This window comes from Ovis canadensis, chromosome 11 (assembly GCF_042477335.2).
Source record: "Ovis canadensis isolate MfBH-ARS-UI-01 breed Bighorn chromosome 11, ARS-UI_OviCan_v2, whole genome shotgun sequence".
Classification (NCBI taxonomy): domain Eukaryota; kingdom Metazoa; phylum Chordata; class Mammalia; order Artiodactyla; family Bovidae; genus Ovis; species Ovis canadensis.
Genome location: NC_091255.1, coordinates 45473515 through 45490269, shown reverse-complemented (window position 1 = coordinate 45490269; position 16755 = coordinate 45473515).

The following is a 16755-nucleotide window of genomic DNA, read 5'->3' as shown; positions in this document are numbered from 1 at the left end:
TGGAGTCGAAATTAGAAATGATCCTGGGTCTTGGTAACCCCACTGTGATGGCAGAGACAGACTCTTGAGGGGCCTCCCCTTCAAAGAGGGGAGACACAGCCCCAGACTTGAGGATACCTCTAATCTGATGAGGGAGACAATTCCTGTCCTAGAAGAGCCTCCATTCTGATGGGGAAATGCCTCTAATTTGGTGGACGAGAGCCAGATGCTGCGTGTGGAAATAAGGAGGTGCAGACCCTTCCACAGTCTTAAGTTCTTGATGGGGAGGCAGCAGACAGCCCCTGATGGTGTGGAGTGCCATGCTAAGGGTGAGTGGGAGTCCCAGCCCAGACGCCCCTCCCAGGGGTTAGGGAAGGGTAGCCAGGAAAGAGACACTGAGACTCAGCCCTGCTGAAGTGGAGTCAACAAGCTGGGGGAGGAGGAATTTCCTGGCAGAGGAATCAGCGCAGCAAAGGTCCTGAAGAGAGAGAACAGAGCACATGGGCCCTGGGGAGACTCCTGTGCCTGGAGCCCAGAGAGCAAGTCAGTGGGGCCAGATAAGGAAGGGCTTACAAAGAGACACACTAAAGCCACCTGGACTAATCTTAGAACACTGGGGAGCCACTGAGGGGGATTAAGCAGGGGGATGCCATAGACAGGTTTCCATCTCAGAAAGCACAGCTCTGGTTGCCATGAGGGTCATTAGGGTGGGACAGAATAAGTGGGCCAGGAGGTGGAAGTGAGAGGTAAAGGAGGAGCCACAGGGCTGGCAAGAAGAGGGCATCGTGAAAGCTCCTTATAGCACACGGGATGGGATAGGAGGTGTGGAGGTAACTGATACTGGTCTGGGGCTCCTGGGGACAGTGGGGCAGAGAACCTGAAAGACAGTGTCAGAGATTCACACCGACCCACCACCGCATTGTGGAGAAACCCTCTTTGTCCTCCTTCAGCCTAACTTTCATCCCTTCTCTAATTCCCCTACAAGAGCAAAACTGCTTCTTTAATGTTGCCTCAGAGGCTGTGTGAGACTCCTGCCAACCCCTCAGAGGCTGTGTGAGGCTCTTGCCAACCCCTCCAGACTCACTGCCTTGCTCCATCTGTCCTCATCCTCACTCTGTGCTTCCCCACACCAGCACTCTCACAGTTCTTGAAGCTTCAAGCCACAGGGCCTTTGCACATGCTATCCCTTCTGACTTCTGTCCTTCATTGGAAGGACTGATGCTGAACTTGAAGCTTCAATACTTTGACCACCTGATGCAAAGATCTGACTCATTGGAAAATGAGTTCCCACCTGATGCTGGGAAAGATTGAAGTCAGGAGGAGAAGCAGACGACAGAGGATGAGATGGTTGGATGGCATCACCAACTCGATGGACATGAGTTTGAGCAAGCTCCGGGAGTTGGTGACGGACAGGGAAGTCTGGTGTGCTGCAGTCCGTGGGGTTGCAAAGAGTCAGACACGACTGAGCGACTGAACTGAGCTGACTGATCCTTTCTGTACCATTCTTCCTTTCTCAAGTTACCTCCCAGTTCAGTGCTTCCTTGGGGAAAAGCTCTCACCATATTCTGGATAGAAATCAGGTTTTCTGAATCCAGGTTCAGAGAGCACCAGGTTCCATTCCTTCCCCGCCCCCCACTGGTTGTGTCATGTTACATGTGATATCTTAGTTTCCCTGACCAAGGATCAAACCTATGCCCTCTGCTTTGTAAGCACAGAGTTTTAACCACTGGACCACCAGGGAAGTCCCCACAACTCCTTTTCTTTAAACTATTTATCTCTCTTTGCATTTAGGCACCCGTCTGAGTGATTATTTGATTACTGTAATCTCCAGGAAACCAGCGACAAGGTCTGGTTTTGCTCACCTTCTAATCCTCCACACCTTGCCTGGCATACAGCTAGCACCCAATAAAATTTTGTTGAATAAATGGAAGAATGTGCTCTGAAGAGCACTGTCTGATAGAAATATAATGCAAGTGACATGATTTTCAATTTTTTAATAGCCACACTGTTGTTCAGTTGCTCCGTCATGTCTGTTTGTGACCCATGGGCTGCAGTACGCCAGGCTTTTTTGCAGTACGCCAAAAGTAAAAAGAAACAGGTGAGATGAGCATAATAATATATTTTATTTAGCCCAATATATCCAGTGTTTTCAACATATAATCAATATTTTAAAATTATTAATGATATGGTTTACTTTTTTCTACTAAGTTTAAAAAATCCAGTGTGAATTTTATTCTTACAGCACATCTCAGTTTGGATTAACCCCTTTGCAAGTGCTCAGTAGCTGCGTTTGGCTGGTGGCTGCCACACTAAACAGCTAGCTCTAGTGTCAGACCTCATTCTGAGCTCCCAGTGGGCTCAGAGGGCGGATAGATGCTCCCTGGCTTCCTCCTGTGTCATCAGTCTGTTTGGGCCCGAGGCCTATTGTTCTCTCCTTCCCATCCCTAAGGCCCCTCTCCTCGCCAGTGTCTCTTTCATTCTGTAGGTTACAGGATGAGACCCTTCATCTTTGTCTGCTCATCACGGCCCCTTCTCTTCTCCTAGAGCCTCCCTCTCCTCTTTCATCCGGTGCAATGAAGCTGAGATGAGTCTTGGAACAATAGGAGAGGCCTCTTTACCCAGTGGGGAGGGGCGTAATGGGGGCCACCAAGCCTGTACTCCACAGGAAGAAGGGGCTCAGCCAGAGCTGGGGTCAGAAGAAGACCTCTCCCATGATGCTCGGGGCTGTGGGGTCTGCTGACCATATGCCTGGAGGAGGCAGCTCCTCTGATAATGCAAAGCAGATTCCTCCCAGCTCTGTGGCAGCTGATGGGCAGAAGGCCAGGTGACAAGACTGAGGCCCCAGGAATCTGGGTTCAGAAGAGTCAAGAGTACTCCTTCAACCTCCAGCTCCCTGACTCGCCCCAATACCCCTGCCCTCATACTGACCTCTCCCAACCACACCAGGCTCCAGATCACCCTCCAGGTCCATCAAAGACCCCCAGTTCTCAGCACACAGCCTTGGGCATCTCTGATGCACCCTCCTCATTCAGAAGGGCCCCCTGCATTCTTCTTCTCAAGGCAGACCCTGAGCGCGGCTCTTCATTTTGGGCCTGGAGTCATTTCTTCCAGGCCCCGCTGAAACTTAAGGCTTTTCACATGAGTCCCAATGTCCATATCCGATTCCACCTATTCCAATCCTCCAAACATCTCAGAGGTGAGGCCTAGATCATTTCTCTAAGGCTGTGTCATGCAAGAACATTAAGGAACATTCCAACTCTCACCCCCTGTTCCTCCAAGGGCACTCAATCCTGCCCTCTTCCCACAGCATCCGGGCACTTCCCAGTTCCTATACTCCCCTCCCAGCAATTCCTGTTCCAGCTGCTTCCAGCAACATTCCCAAAGGGCTCCTGGGAGAGGTGTGATTGGGTCTCCTCCCTGGGCAGGAACTGCTCCCTTTGGAAAAGTCTGGGAATGCACCCATCCCTTTCCTATCTTCTGGTGATTCATAGATGCTAGGGGTCCTTCTGCATCATCCAGGAGGCTGTCACCCTCCTGAGAAACCCTCAACACTCTCTGGCCTGGGCCTGGGCTCATGTCCACATTCCAGGGGCCCAGCTCAAGGCCTAAGTCTTCACTCAGCAGTCCAGATGGTTCTCATTCTACGCCTACGCACCTTGGGATGCCAGCAATCCACGTCAGATATGCAGGCCAGGGGCACGGGGCAGCCAGGCCTCCATTTGTCAACCTTGGACCCAAAGGAGATCACATGGTGACCTCCTGTAAGATGATGCCAAGGGCTCAGAAGCCAGCCACCTGGGAGCTCCCTTCTCTTCACTCTGTGTAGCAGTTTGGATTTTTCATGTCAAAGGGGAGAAAACCCAACTCAGGGTGATTTGCAGAAATTTACTGGCCTCAGAAGTGAAAGGTCCAATGGTAGGGCTGGCTCTTGGCACAGTGTGATTCAGAGATTCAGACACTACCCTACCGCCCAGTGTCTCCTTCTCCGTCTTGTGCCTCCTTTCCTTGAATAGACTCTTTCTTTGTGATGATAACATCCTTTGAACGTCTCCAGGCATCCCTGGTTCTGAGTGACCCAGCCAAGGAACGCCAATCAGTGACTGGGTAAGGTGGAGGCCATATGGCCCATCCACAGGGCGGGGCTGTTGCCCTACCTAAGGCGTTAGGACTGAGGGTGGGGGAAACAGGCACAGTCATCAGAAGTGGAAGTGTTTAAGTGTCAATCACGCAGTCGTGCCCGACTCTTTGCAACCCCATGGACTGTAGCCCATCAGGCTCCTCTGTCCGTGGGAGTCTCCAGACAAGAACACAGGAGTGGGTAGCCATTCCCTTCTCCGGGGATCTTCGTGACCCAGGGATCACACCCACATGTCCTGCGTTGCGGATGGATTCTTCACCATCTGAGGCATCAGGGAAGCCCATACAGTCACCAAGAGGGGACCCCCCCAAAATGTAAGGCTTCAGCCTAGATCAACACTTGGGCTGCTCCCTCTTCACCAGGCAACCTGAGCAAGCATATCTTTCTGGTGAGAAGGACTTGAATGCCAGGCTGAGGAATTTGGACTGAACAGGGAGCTACTGAGGTTGTCTGTTCTGAAAGGAGAGGCAGGAAGACCAGCTGGGAGGCTGGTGCTTCAGACACAGGGACTAGCAGTGTGGAAGAAAGGAAGGAAGCAATTTGGGAAATATTAAGAAGGGAGAAGAAACTTGGCAGAGGATCAGATGGGAATAGTAAGACAGACAGTACATGACTCCCAGTCTCCAGTTTTAGCAGCTAAGGTGCTGTTCGCAGAGCGTGGTCCCTAGAGGAGGAACGGGCTTTCATGGAAGATCAAGATTTCCATGTTGAAACAAAACAAAGTCATAGATACAGAGAACAAACAAGTGGTTGCCAGGAGGAGGGAGGTGAAAGGAGGAGAGAAATAGATGAGAGAGACTGAGATACAAACTTCTAGTTATAAAACAAGTCACCAGATCTGAAATATATGGGCTTCCCAGGTGGTGCAAGTGGTAAAGAAACCACCTGCCATTGCAGGAGATGCAAGAGATGGGGGTTTGATTCCTGGGTCAGGAAAATCCCCTGGAGTAGGAAATGGCAACCTGCTCCAGTATTCTTGCCTGAAAAATTCCATGGACAGAGGAGCCTGGTGGGCTACAGTCCATGGGATCCCAGAGTCTGACACCACTGAGCAACTGAGCATGCATACATGAAATATACAATGTGGGGAATATAGTCAATAATTATGTAATATCTTTGTAGGGTGACAGTAGCCAGACTTATCATGATGATCGCTTTGAAATGTATAGAAATATCCAATTGCTATGCTGTGCACCAGGAAATAAATAGTGTTGTAAGTCAATTATACTGCAAATGAACAAACTCATAGAAAAAGTGACATACAACTTGATAAGTATAATTAACACTGCCATGCATTATATATGAAAGTTGTTAAGACAGTAAATGCTGAGAATTCTTATCAGAAGGAACATTTTTCTTCTATTTTTTAAAATTTTATAATTATATGGATATTAGCTAAACTTACTGTAATCATTTCATGGTGTATGTAAATTAAATCATTACAATGTACATCTTGAACTTATAAAGTGCTGCACGTCAATTATATCTCAATACAACTGGAAGAAGAAAATTTCTGTGTTGAGTTTGAGAAGCCTCTGAGACATTCAGAAAAGAAAGACAAGCAGTATTTCTTTAAGTCAGGAGCAGGGAAAGAAATTCGAGGGCTACAATGCCTCAGTGGTAAAGAACCCACCTGCCAATCCAGGAGACCCAGAAGATGCGGGTTGGATCCCTGGGTCACGAAGATCCCCTGGAGAAGGAAATGGCAACCCACTTCAGCATTCTTGCCTGGGGCATCCCATGGACAGAGGAGCCTGGCAGGCTCCATGGGGTCAAAGGAGTCAGATACAACTTAGCGACTAAACCACCAGCAGCAGCAGCACAGTGGAATATTTAAAAGTCATCTGTCAGCCACTGGGTGAGGTCCCTGGGAGAGAGAGCCCTTGAGGTAGTCCTGCTCAGGTGGCCAAGGAGAATGAGGAGGCAGAGATGACGGTGTTAGTCGGAACACTGGGGAGTCGGTGAGTTGAAAGGCCTAGATCTTGCAACATCCAGGAAGTCCAAGAAAGGAGAAAGTTTCTGGGAGAAACAGCAGATGATTCCCAATGCAGGTGCTGCAGAGAGGCCTGGGAGAGAGAGGCTGGGGGAACCACTGCGTTGGACCCTAAGACTGCAGGAGACAGATGACAGTGATTGGAGGAGAGGTTGGCGGGTGAGACAGTGGAGACCCCCCTGGATAAATCTCCTAGAAGCTTGGCTGTAAGAAGGATGTAGGGCTTGCCCTGGGATAAGGAGGGGCTTCCTTGGGGAGATGGGGAGGGAAGACGTGACCTCCACCGTCAGGGAGTTTTAAGGTTTAAAGCCAGGCTACCTGGAGCTGCCACTCTGGTCTTGGACTCTACAGCCTAGTTCCACCAGCCCAGCCCTTCTGTGTGGTCTCAAGGGTCCAGGCCAGCTGAAAGGGGGTCAACTTTGGTCCTCAGGTCCCAGCCCTCTTGTTGTCCCAACCATCTTGCCCTCTACCCTACCCATTCTTCAGTCCCCCGTCTCATCGCCACTAATACAGGATTAATTAGCAAAAAACAGTGCCTGGTTCACAAGGAGCTCAAAATTCAGTTAAAACAAAGAGGGAAGTTGTCTAAAAATTCTAAATGGGACTGGATTCTGCCAGGGGAACCACAACCTAAATCACCTGTCAAAATGCCACCTCTTTGAGACTTTAATAAGCAGCCATGAGGCCCTGCAAGTTAGAGCCTCATTCTGCCCCTTCCAGGACTGAAGAAGCTGCCAGAATCACATTAGGTTCCTGCAGAAGCCACCTTGGCAGTTCTAGGCACCAAGCCCCACCCACCCCTCCCCGGGGTAACACATGGGCTGGGCACGTGCCCAGAGAGTGCCACATGTCTGTCAGGTTGCAGCCTGCCTCATGCCTCTCCAGAGAGGCTGCCAGAAACCCTGGTCCAGGGCAGACCCAGAGCGGTGACTCAGGTGAGGGGCAGGAGCTGCAGTCTAGGCCAGATAGTGGTTCCTGGCCAGTCAAGGGAAGGGGAGGGAGCCCAGGTGCCAGGGGCAGGGCCTTGGCCGCCCCCAATCTGGGAGCAAGGTGATGCCTCCCTGGGCAAGAGGGAAGTCTTCTGGCGTTGAGGCAGTCTCAGGCTGACCAAACGGAGATGATGCTCTGAGACCGGGCAGTCCTCCATCCATGAAGAGTTTCCACACAGGACAAAGGGCCGCCATGGTGCAGCCTGCAGGACCTGGCCCTAAGGCCTGCTGCGAGGACAAGAGTGGAGGTGAGGGTGAGTGAGGGGCGTCAGGGGGCCACAGCCTGACTCTCTGGACTCTGTGCCCCGAGTCTAGCCTCACGGTAGGGGAGAGGCCCTGGCTCCCCCAGGGGATCCCTGGGGACTTGGGGGCCAACCAGAGCCTCTGAGGGGGCTGAACTGCACAGCACAGCTGCCTGTTAACCAGGGCCTCTGGAGACACTACTTAATGACAGCAAATGCCATTCTTCCAGCATTTCAAAGTTGACAAAGCACTTTCACAGCTGTGATTTCATGCAATGGTCTCATGAGCCCTGACCGAGAGGTATCATTGAACCCACTTTACAGATGAGACGACTGAAACCCAGAGATTTGCCCAAGGTCACCTGACAGGAAGTAGCAGAGCCAACCTGGGAGCCACGTCTCTCCCGAGCACCCTGGTCGCCTTGCCCTCTGCCCTTGCCGCCCCCTAACCCCGCCAGGCTGCCAGTGGGATGCGGAAGGAGGTGGTTGTGTTGGGGGTAAGGTGACATGAAGGGTAGGGGTGAGGGGCTGGCCTGGGGAGGCAGGGAGCCTAGAGCGGGGACTGGATTTCAGATAGGGGATGGAAATGGAAAGTGACCCCAATCAGGTATTTCCCAAGACTTACTCCTCTTCCCAAATCCCTTGCCCCCTCCTGCAAAGAGTGACAGGCACAGCTGGAGCCCACCAGGAGAAGAAAGGGGATCCCCGTTTAGAGCCCAGTGTCTTAACACTGATGCACAACCGGCCCCCCTCCCTCTGCCCCCAGCCCCCTACCCAGGCTGCAAGAGGCTGGTGCCACGCAGGGGAGCCTGGCACAGAGCCACACTAGCGGGGCTTGGTGGAGGGGGACGAAGACCACTGCAACCTGAGTCCCACCCTGGGGGACCCCTCCCTGGACCCCTCTGCCCATCCCCAGCTGCTCACCTCTCTGACCGGCCACTGAGAGTCCTCAGGGCCTGAGCTTCAGTCTGGGATTCAGAGAAGAGTGCCCTGTGGAAACACCCCTCTCCTTCCCGCCCACAGGGACCCTTCCTGGTTCCTGAAATGAAGTTCCAAGGTCAGAACACTCTTCCCACCTTTGCTGCTGGTTATTTGGGCTCTATCACTAAAGGGACATAAGTGTGACCTTTAGAATCACACAGTCCTGAGTTCAAATCCCAGCTTTGCCACTTACTAGCTCTGGGATCTTGGACAAGGCACATTCTCACAGAGCCTGTTCCTCAGCTGTAAAGGGAAAATAAATAGCAGGTCTTTGGAGATTTGTTATAGAACTTAAAGCTAATATGTGTGAGATTAGACCTAGGACAACCCTGGGTCACAGCAGATATTTGAATCATTGTCATTCACCCGCGCCCCCCACCACCACCACACTATCATTACTGGCTCCCACAGGAACCCACCTGCCTTCCAACCTACCCCCAACCCTGCAGCCAGACAAGGTGACTTTGTGTTCCCTGAGTTAAGCCTATGCTTCCCATTTGGGGCTTTTACTGCTGTGCCGGCTGCCTGAGGAGCCTCTGCCCTGCTCTATCCATAGCCACATCCCTTTCCCAGCTCCTCCTGGAAGTCCTCCCAGATCCCCCTCTCCCACTGCCTCCAGGATATCTCCTTTGCAGAGAAAAGACTGTCCGTTTGGGTCCTTGCTTTATCTTACAGTAAATTATAAGCTGACTCATCTCTGTAACCCTTTCCATCTCCATGGGGGGCTTCCCTACCCTCCAGCGCCTGTAAAAGCGCATGGAGTGCTGACTGCATTCCCCCTCAGCGGAGCAAGTTCAGCCCATGTCCCTCCAGCCTGCTTGGATCCACTTCTACACGGAGCCTTTACATCATCCAGCCAGGACGGAGCATTACCATTCAAAGAGAACTTGAAACCAGACTACTTGGAACCCATATACTCAGATACGATAAAGAGAGCGGGAAAGTGGAGAAAGCAGCGTAGTAATGGGAGCCAGCCCCGTGACTTAATCCAAATTGACATGGTTGGGCAAAAGCCATCCACCGTTGTCCCTTTGGCTCCAACCAGGCCAGCAACTCACACCTTCCCCCATTCCTGGCTGTCTGCTATTGCAGACGTGGAGCTAGAGTAGCCACCCACAGACACCAAACTGCAAGACAGAGCCTGGGCCTCCATGCAGGGGATAGAGGGAGGCTGCGGGGTTGGGGCAAGCACTCTGGGGATAATCGCTAAGTTTAGCTGCAGCTGACACAGGGCTGGAGACAACGCATCAGACACCCATTTGCCTTCTGAGCTGCTCTCCACCTCCAATCACCACTCCCCACCCCGGCAACATCTTCCATATTTTGAGTAAAGTCCCTTCTTCATTTTGCCTGAACTGTGAGCTCCTTGAGAACAAGGGACTGGTGCTCACCCAGTGCTGTAGCTCATGAACAATTATTAGTACAATCACCCCATTGTACAGATGAGGAAATTGAGGCTCAGAGATGTATAGTGACTCATAAGGTGCACAGGTGCCCATGGATTCACAGCAGAGATGGGAACCTATTTGAGACCTCAGCCTTCAACATTCTGGACTCCTCTCACAGTACCCTTTTGAGGGGGAGGTCAGTTTCTCAAGGCAAGATATTCTCCTCAAACTTCCAAAGCCAACAAGTTCTGGAGGATTCAGGAGCAGAAAGCAGGCTCCTTCCTCTCCACCCACACTCTCCCAGGGCTCTCCAAGTCACCTCCTAGCTTTGGAGGCTCTGAGCAAGGTCACTGGCCACTGGCCAGAGGGGTTTCTTTCCTGGTTTTTCAACAAACCCTTAGTCTCCTCCTTCCCTGCCTGCCTTCACTCTGCGGAGGAGGACTTGAGGCCCTTGGGGGGCAGTGGGCCAGCCAGTGAAGCCTCTGGAAGGGGACGCCAGGGTCTGGCTCCCAGGTGCCAGTCTTTCTGGAACCCCAGGCCATTCCTGTATAAATAGCAAAGCTCTGCACTCTCCCTTCTGCCAGCCTTAACTCCAACCTCAGTGTCCTATGCTATTTGGAGCAGACAAAAATTGCTGGCAGCAACTGTTAAGCCCCCAAAGTGATGGATAAGGCACGATCCACTCCTCAACTGATGGTGGAAACAGGTCGCACTTGGAGGACGGCAGAGAGAGGAAGAGCAGTGGGCGTTGGTGCCGGGCAGGAGGGTCGGCAGGGGAACGGCGACTTGTGGGAGCAGGGCGCTGGGAAGAAGGGCTGGCCTGGGAGGTTTTGGCCGGAGGAAAGGCCTGGGGGACCGGCGGCGGCGGCCTGCGTGGGTTGGGGCAGAGGCGCCGGCCAGGGCTGGCCCAGGGAGCGGGTGGCTGAGAGGCTGGGGGAGGGCAGGACCTCGGCGCTGGAGGTCCCGTCCTGGACCGGCTCCGGAGGCCCCAGCCAGGAAACCTAAGCCTGTGGGCCCTCCCCCTTCCCAATCATCGGGTGCTAAATAGCCCAAGACATTTACGGCTTCAGGAGGGTAAAGAGCCTGAGAAAGAATCGCAGACCATATGGATTTGTTTCCTGGGTTTAAAAAAAAAAAAAAAACGAACTTCTAATTAGGCCGGGGAAAGCCATCGGCCTCAGTCTCGAGGCCCCTGGATTCAATCACTCCCCGGGCTCCTCCACGCGCGGCGGCAGGGCCCTCCCCGCCCCCTCCGCTCGCGAGGTCAGGGGACGTGGAACGGGGGTGTCTCAACAATGTCTTTATTCACTTGGGATGGATTCCATGTTAGATCCCCTCGCGGCTGTTGCGAGTCTTCAGCGCCCAGCCCTCCCCTCGCCCCGCCCCTCGGCTACTGTCTCCCAGAAGAGAGGTCTTGGGATAGGACCTCCTTGAAATCCCCTCTTCTCTGCTAGAAAAACTTCTTGACATCAGACTAAAACTGAATCACTGAGCAAATTGGAAGGTAGAATTGGGGGTATTTTCACCAAAAAACGTTTTTAAGAGTTGATATAAGACTTTTTCTAGGATATACGGAAACAAACCGGAAAAAGTGCTCTGGGTCCTCCCGGAGCCCACCCCTCAATCTATACACACCTTCCCTGAGCCCTGTCACTTTCTCAAGTCTGTTCTTGCACCCTCTCCGTCCAACTCCAGATTCTGGGAGAAAGAAGTCACCCCCTCCTGCCTCTCACCCTATCAACCCTGCTGACCTCCACCTCCCCACGCCCTTCCCGCCCCTAGCTGGCCTCCCTCTTTGTGGGACCCCCTGAATGCCCTGCCCCTGTGCTCTGAGGGCCTGGTCACCCCTGCAGCGGGGTCCTCCCTAAGCTGCCAGGACACAGCTACCTCTCTGCTGACTCCTCCCCCCACCGCCCCAGGGTCAAAGCTTCTGGGTTCCCTTCTGGGCCTTTCACTCTCTCTAGGCTGTGCTGTCTTTCTGCCTCACACCCCTACACTAAATGGGTTCTGAGTCTATTACCTTAGCACTTTCTCCCTCCTAATTTCCTCAGTTTTCTGGTTGCCTATAAGTACTGCCTTTTGCATGTTCTACTAACATCTCCAACTCAATGTGCTGGTAATGCAACAAGCATTCATTCTTGGGACTTCCCTGGTGGTCCAAGACCTGATGGTCTCAATGTAGGGGGCCCAGGTTTCATCCTTGGTCAGGGAACTAGGTCCCACATGCTGCAACTAAAGATCTCACATGCCTCAATCGAGATTGAAGATCCTGTGTGCCACACCTAAGACCTGGCAGCCAAGTAAGTAAATCCATTAAAAAAAAAAACAAATTTATTCTTTATCTGCATCATCCTTCTGAAACCAAAGCAACAACAAGAGTTCCTCCTTCAGTGCTCTGTATTGTTTTTTAATATATATATTTTAAAAAACAACGTTAGGTTCACAGCAAAGATGAGTGAAAAGTACCAGAAGAGTATTGATAATTCCCATGTACCCTCTATCACCCCAACACATAGCTTTCTCCACTGTCTACATCCCAAGCCACGGTGGTGCGTTAGTTACACTGTGAACCTACATTGACTCTTCATCATCCCCAAAGTCCATGTTTACATTAGAGTTCACTTTAGTGCCGTACATCTTATGGGGCTGGACAAATGTATCATGACATGTATCCACCCTTATAATATGCTACAGAATCGTTCCACTGCCCTAAAAATTCTCTCTTTGCCCCTCCTATTGACCCCTCTCTCTCCTAGTCCCTGGCAACCACTTATTCTTTTATTGTCTCCATAATTTTGCCTTTTCCAGATTGTTATATGTATGCCATACAGTATGTAGCCTTTTCAGAATGCCTTCTTTCACTTAGCGATATGCATTTAAGTTTCCTCCATGTCTTTTCACAGCTTGATAACTCATTTCTTTTCAGTGTTGAATAATATTCCATTTGACTTCACATTCCAGGATGTCTGGCTCTAGGTGAGTGATCACACCATCATGATTATCTTGGTCGTGAAGATCTTTATGTACAGTGGGCCTTAGAAAACATCACTACGAACAAAGCTAGTGGAGGTGATGGAATTCCAGTTGAGCTATTTCAAATCCTGGAAGATGATGCTGTGAAAGTGTGACACTCAAGTTCAGTTCAGTTCAGTTCAGTCGCTCAGTCGTGTCCGACTCTTTGAGACCCCATGAATCGCAGCATGCCAGGCCTCCCTGTTCATCACCATCTCCCAGAGTTCACTCAGACTCATGTCCATCGAGTAGGTGATGCCATCCAGCCATCTCATCCTCGGTCGACCCTTCTCCTGCCCCCAATTCCTCCCAGCATCAGAGTCTTTTCCAATGAGTCAACTCTTCGCATGAGGTGGCCAAAATATTGGAGTTTCAGCTTTAGCATCATTCCTTCCAAAGAACACCCAGGACTGATCTCCTTTAAAATGGACTGGTTGGATCTCCTTGCAGTCCAAGGGACTCTCAAGAGTCTTCTCCAACACCGCAGCTCAAAAGCATCAATTCTTCGGCACTCAGCCTTCTTCACAGTCCAACTCTCACATCCATACATGACCACAGGAAAAACCATAGCCTTGACTAGACAGACCTTAGTCAGCAAAGTAATGTCTCTGCTTTTGAACATGCTGTCTAGGTTGGTCATAACTTTCCTTCCAAGGAGTAAGCATCTTTTAATTTCATGGCTGCAGTCACCATCTGCAGTGATTCTGGAACCCCAAAATATAAAGTCTGACACCGTTTTCACTGTTTCCCCATCTATTTCCCATGAAGTGATGGGACTGGATGCCATGATCTTCGTTTTCTGAATGTTGAGCTTTAAGCCAACTTTTTCACTCTCCTCTTTCACTTTCATCAAGAGGCTTTTTAGCTCCTCTTCACTTTCTGCCATAAGGGTGGTGTCATCTGCATATCTGAGGTTATTGATATTTCTCCCGGCAATCTTGATTCTAGCTTGTGTTTCTTCCAGTCCAGCATTTCTCATGATGTCCTCTGCATAGAAGTTAAATAAGCAGGGTAACAATATACAGCCTTGACGTACTCCTTTTCCTGTTTGGAACCAGGCTGTTATTCCATGTCCGGGTCTAACTGTTGCTTCCTGACCTGCATATAGGTTTCTCAAGAGGCAGGTCAGGTGGTCTGGTATTCCCATCTCTTTCAGAATTTTCCACAGTTTATTGTGATCCACACAGTCAAAGGCTTTGGCATAGTCAATAAAGCAGAAATAGATGTTTTTCTGGAACTCTCTTGCTTTTTCCATGATCCAGCAGATGTTGGCAATTTGATCTCTGGTTCCTCTGCCTTTTCTAAATCCAGCTTGAATTTGGAAAACTCAGCAGTGGCCACAGGATTGGAAAAGGTCAGTTTTCATTACAATCCCAAAGAAAGGCAATGCCAAAGAATGCTCAAACTACTGCACAATTGCACTCATCTCACACGCTAGCAAAGTAATGCTCAAAATTCTCCAAGCCAGGCTTCAGCAATACGTGAACCATGAACTTCCAGATGTTCAAGCTGGTTTTAGAAAAGGCAAAGGAACCAGAGATCAAATTGCAAACATCTGCTGGATCATGAAAAAGCAAGAGAGTTCCAGAAAAACATCTATTTCTGCTTTATTGACTATGCCAAAGCCTTTGATTCTGTGGATCACAATAAACTGTGAAAAATTCTGAAACAGATGGGAATACCAGACCACCTGACCTGCCTCTTGAGAAACCTATATGCAGGTCAGGAAGCAACAGTTAGACCCGGACATGGAATAACAGTCTGGTTCCAAACAGGAAAAGGAGTACGTCAAGGCTGTATATTGTCACCCTGCTTATTTAACTTCTATGCAGAGTACATCATGAGAAACACTGGGCTGGAAGAAGCACAAGCTGGAATCAAGATTGCCCGGAGAAACATCAATAACCGCAGATATGCAGATGACACCGCCCTTATGGCAGAAAGTGAAGAGGAGCTAAAAAGCCTCTTGATGAAAGTGAAAGAGGAGAGTGAAAAAGTTGGCTTAAAGCTCAACATTCAGAAAACGAAGATCATGGCATCCAGTCCCATCACTTCATGGGAAATAGATGGGGAAACAGTGGAAACAGTATCAGACTTCAATTTTTTGGGCTCCAAAATCACTGCAGATGGTGATTGCAGCCATGAAATTAAAAGACGCTTACTCCTTGGAAGGAAAGTTATGACCAACCTAGACAGCATGTTCAAAAGCAGAGACATTACTTTGCTGACTAAGGTCTGTCTAGTCAAGGCTATGGTTTTTCCTGTGGTCATGTATGGATGTGAGAGTTGGACTGTGAAGAAGGCTGAGTGCCGAAGAATTGATGTTTTTGAACTGTGGTGTTGGAGAAGACTCTTGAGAGTCCCTTGGACTGCAAGGAGATCCAACCAGTCCATTTTAAAGGAGATCAGTCCTGGGTGTTCTTTGGAAGGAATGATGCTAAAGCTGAAACTCCAATATTTTGGCCACCTCATGCGAAGAGTTGACTCATTGGAAAAGACTCTGATGCTGGGAGGAATTGGGGGCAGGAGAAGGGTCGACCGAGGATGAGATGGCTGGATGGCATCACCTACTCGATGGACATGAGTCTGAGTGAACTCCGGGAGTTGGTGATGGACAGGGAGGCCTGGCGTGCTGCAGTTCATGGGGTTACAAAGAGTCCGACATGACTGAGCAACTATACTGAACTGACCTGAATATCCCATTGTCTGGGTATAATATCTATTCACCTACAAAAGGACATCTTGGTTGCTTCCAAGTTTTTGGCAATTATGAATAAAGCTGCTATAAACATCTGTGTGCAGATTTTTGAGTGGATTTAAGTTTTCAGTTACTTTGGGTAAATACCAAGGAGTGTAATCGCTGGATCATATGGTAAGAGTATGTTTAATTTTATAAGAAACTGGTAAACTGTCTTCCAAGGTGACTATGGTGACTATACTGCTTTGCATTCCCACCAGCCATGAATGAAAGTCCCTGCTGCTCCACAGCTCCCCAGCACTTATTGCCTCAGTGTTTTGGATTTTGGCCATTCCAATAGGTGTGTTGTGGTATCTCATTTTTGTTTTAATTTGCAGTTCCCTAATGACATATGATGACATCTTTTCCTATGCTTACTTGTCATCTCTTGTTTGGTGAGTTGTCTGTTCAGGACTTTGTCCATTTTGTAATCAGGCTGTTTGCTTTCTAATTGTTGAGTCTTTGGAGTTCTTTATATATGTTGGGTAACAGCCCTTTATTAGATATGCCTTTCGCCAATATTTTCTCCCAGGCAGTGGCTTGTTTTCTGATTCTGTTTACATTATCTTTCACAGAGCAGAAGTCTTTTACTCTAAAGAAGTCCAGCTTATCAATGATTTCTTTCAAAGACTGTGCCTTTGGTATTTGTGTCCGAAAAGTCATCACAGTACACCAGGTAAACTAGGTTTTCTCCTGTATTATCTTCTATAAGTTTTCTAGTTTTGGGGGTTTTACATACAAGTCTGTGATCCATTTTCAATCAATTTTCTTGAAGAGTGTGAAATCTATGTAGATTCTTTCTTTTTTCTTTCTTGCTTTTTGTGCCTGTGGATTTCCAGGTGTTCTAGCACTGTTGTGGAAAAGACTATCTTTTCTCCATTGTGTTGCCTTTGCTCCTTTGTTAAAGATCAATTGACTATATTTCTGGGCTCTCTATTCTATTTCTTGATCTATTTATCTATCTTTTGCCAATGCCACAGTGTGTTTGATTATTGTAGAACAACGAACTTGTTCCAAATGAGGAAAGGAGTATATTGGCTGTATATTGTCACCCTGCTTATTTAACTTCTATGCAGAGTACATCATGAGAAATGCTGGGTTGGATGAAGCACAAACTGGAATCCAGACTGCTGGGAGAAATATCAGTAACCTCAGATGACACCAACCTTATGGCAGAAAGCAAAGAGGAACTAAAGAGCCTCTTGATGAAAGTGAAAGAGGAGAGTGAAAAAGCTGGTTTAGAACTCAATATTCAAAAAACAAAGATCATGGCATCTGGTCCCATCACTTCATGGT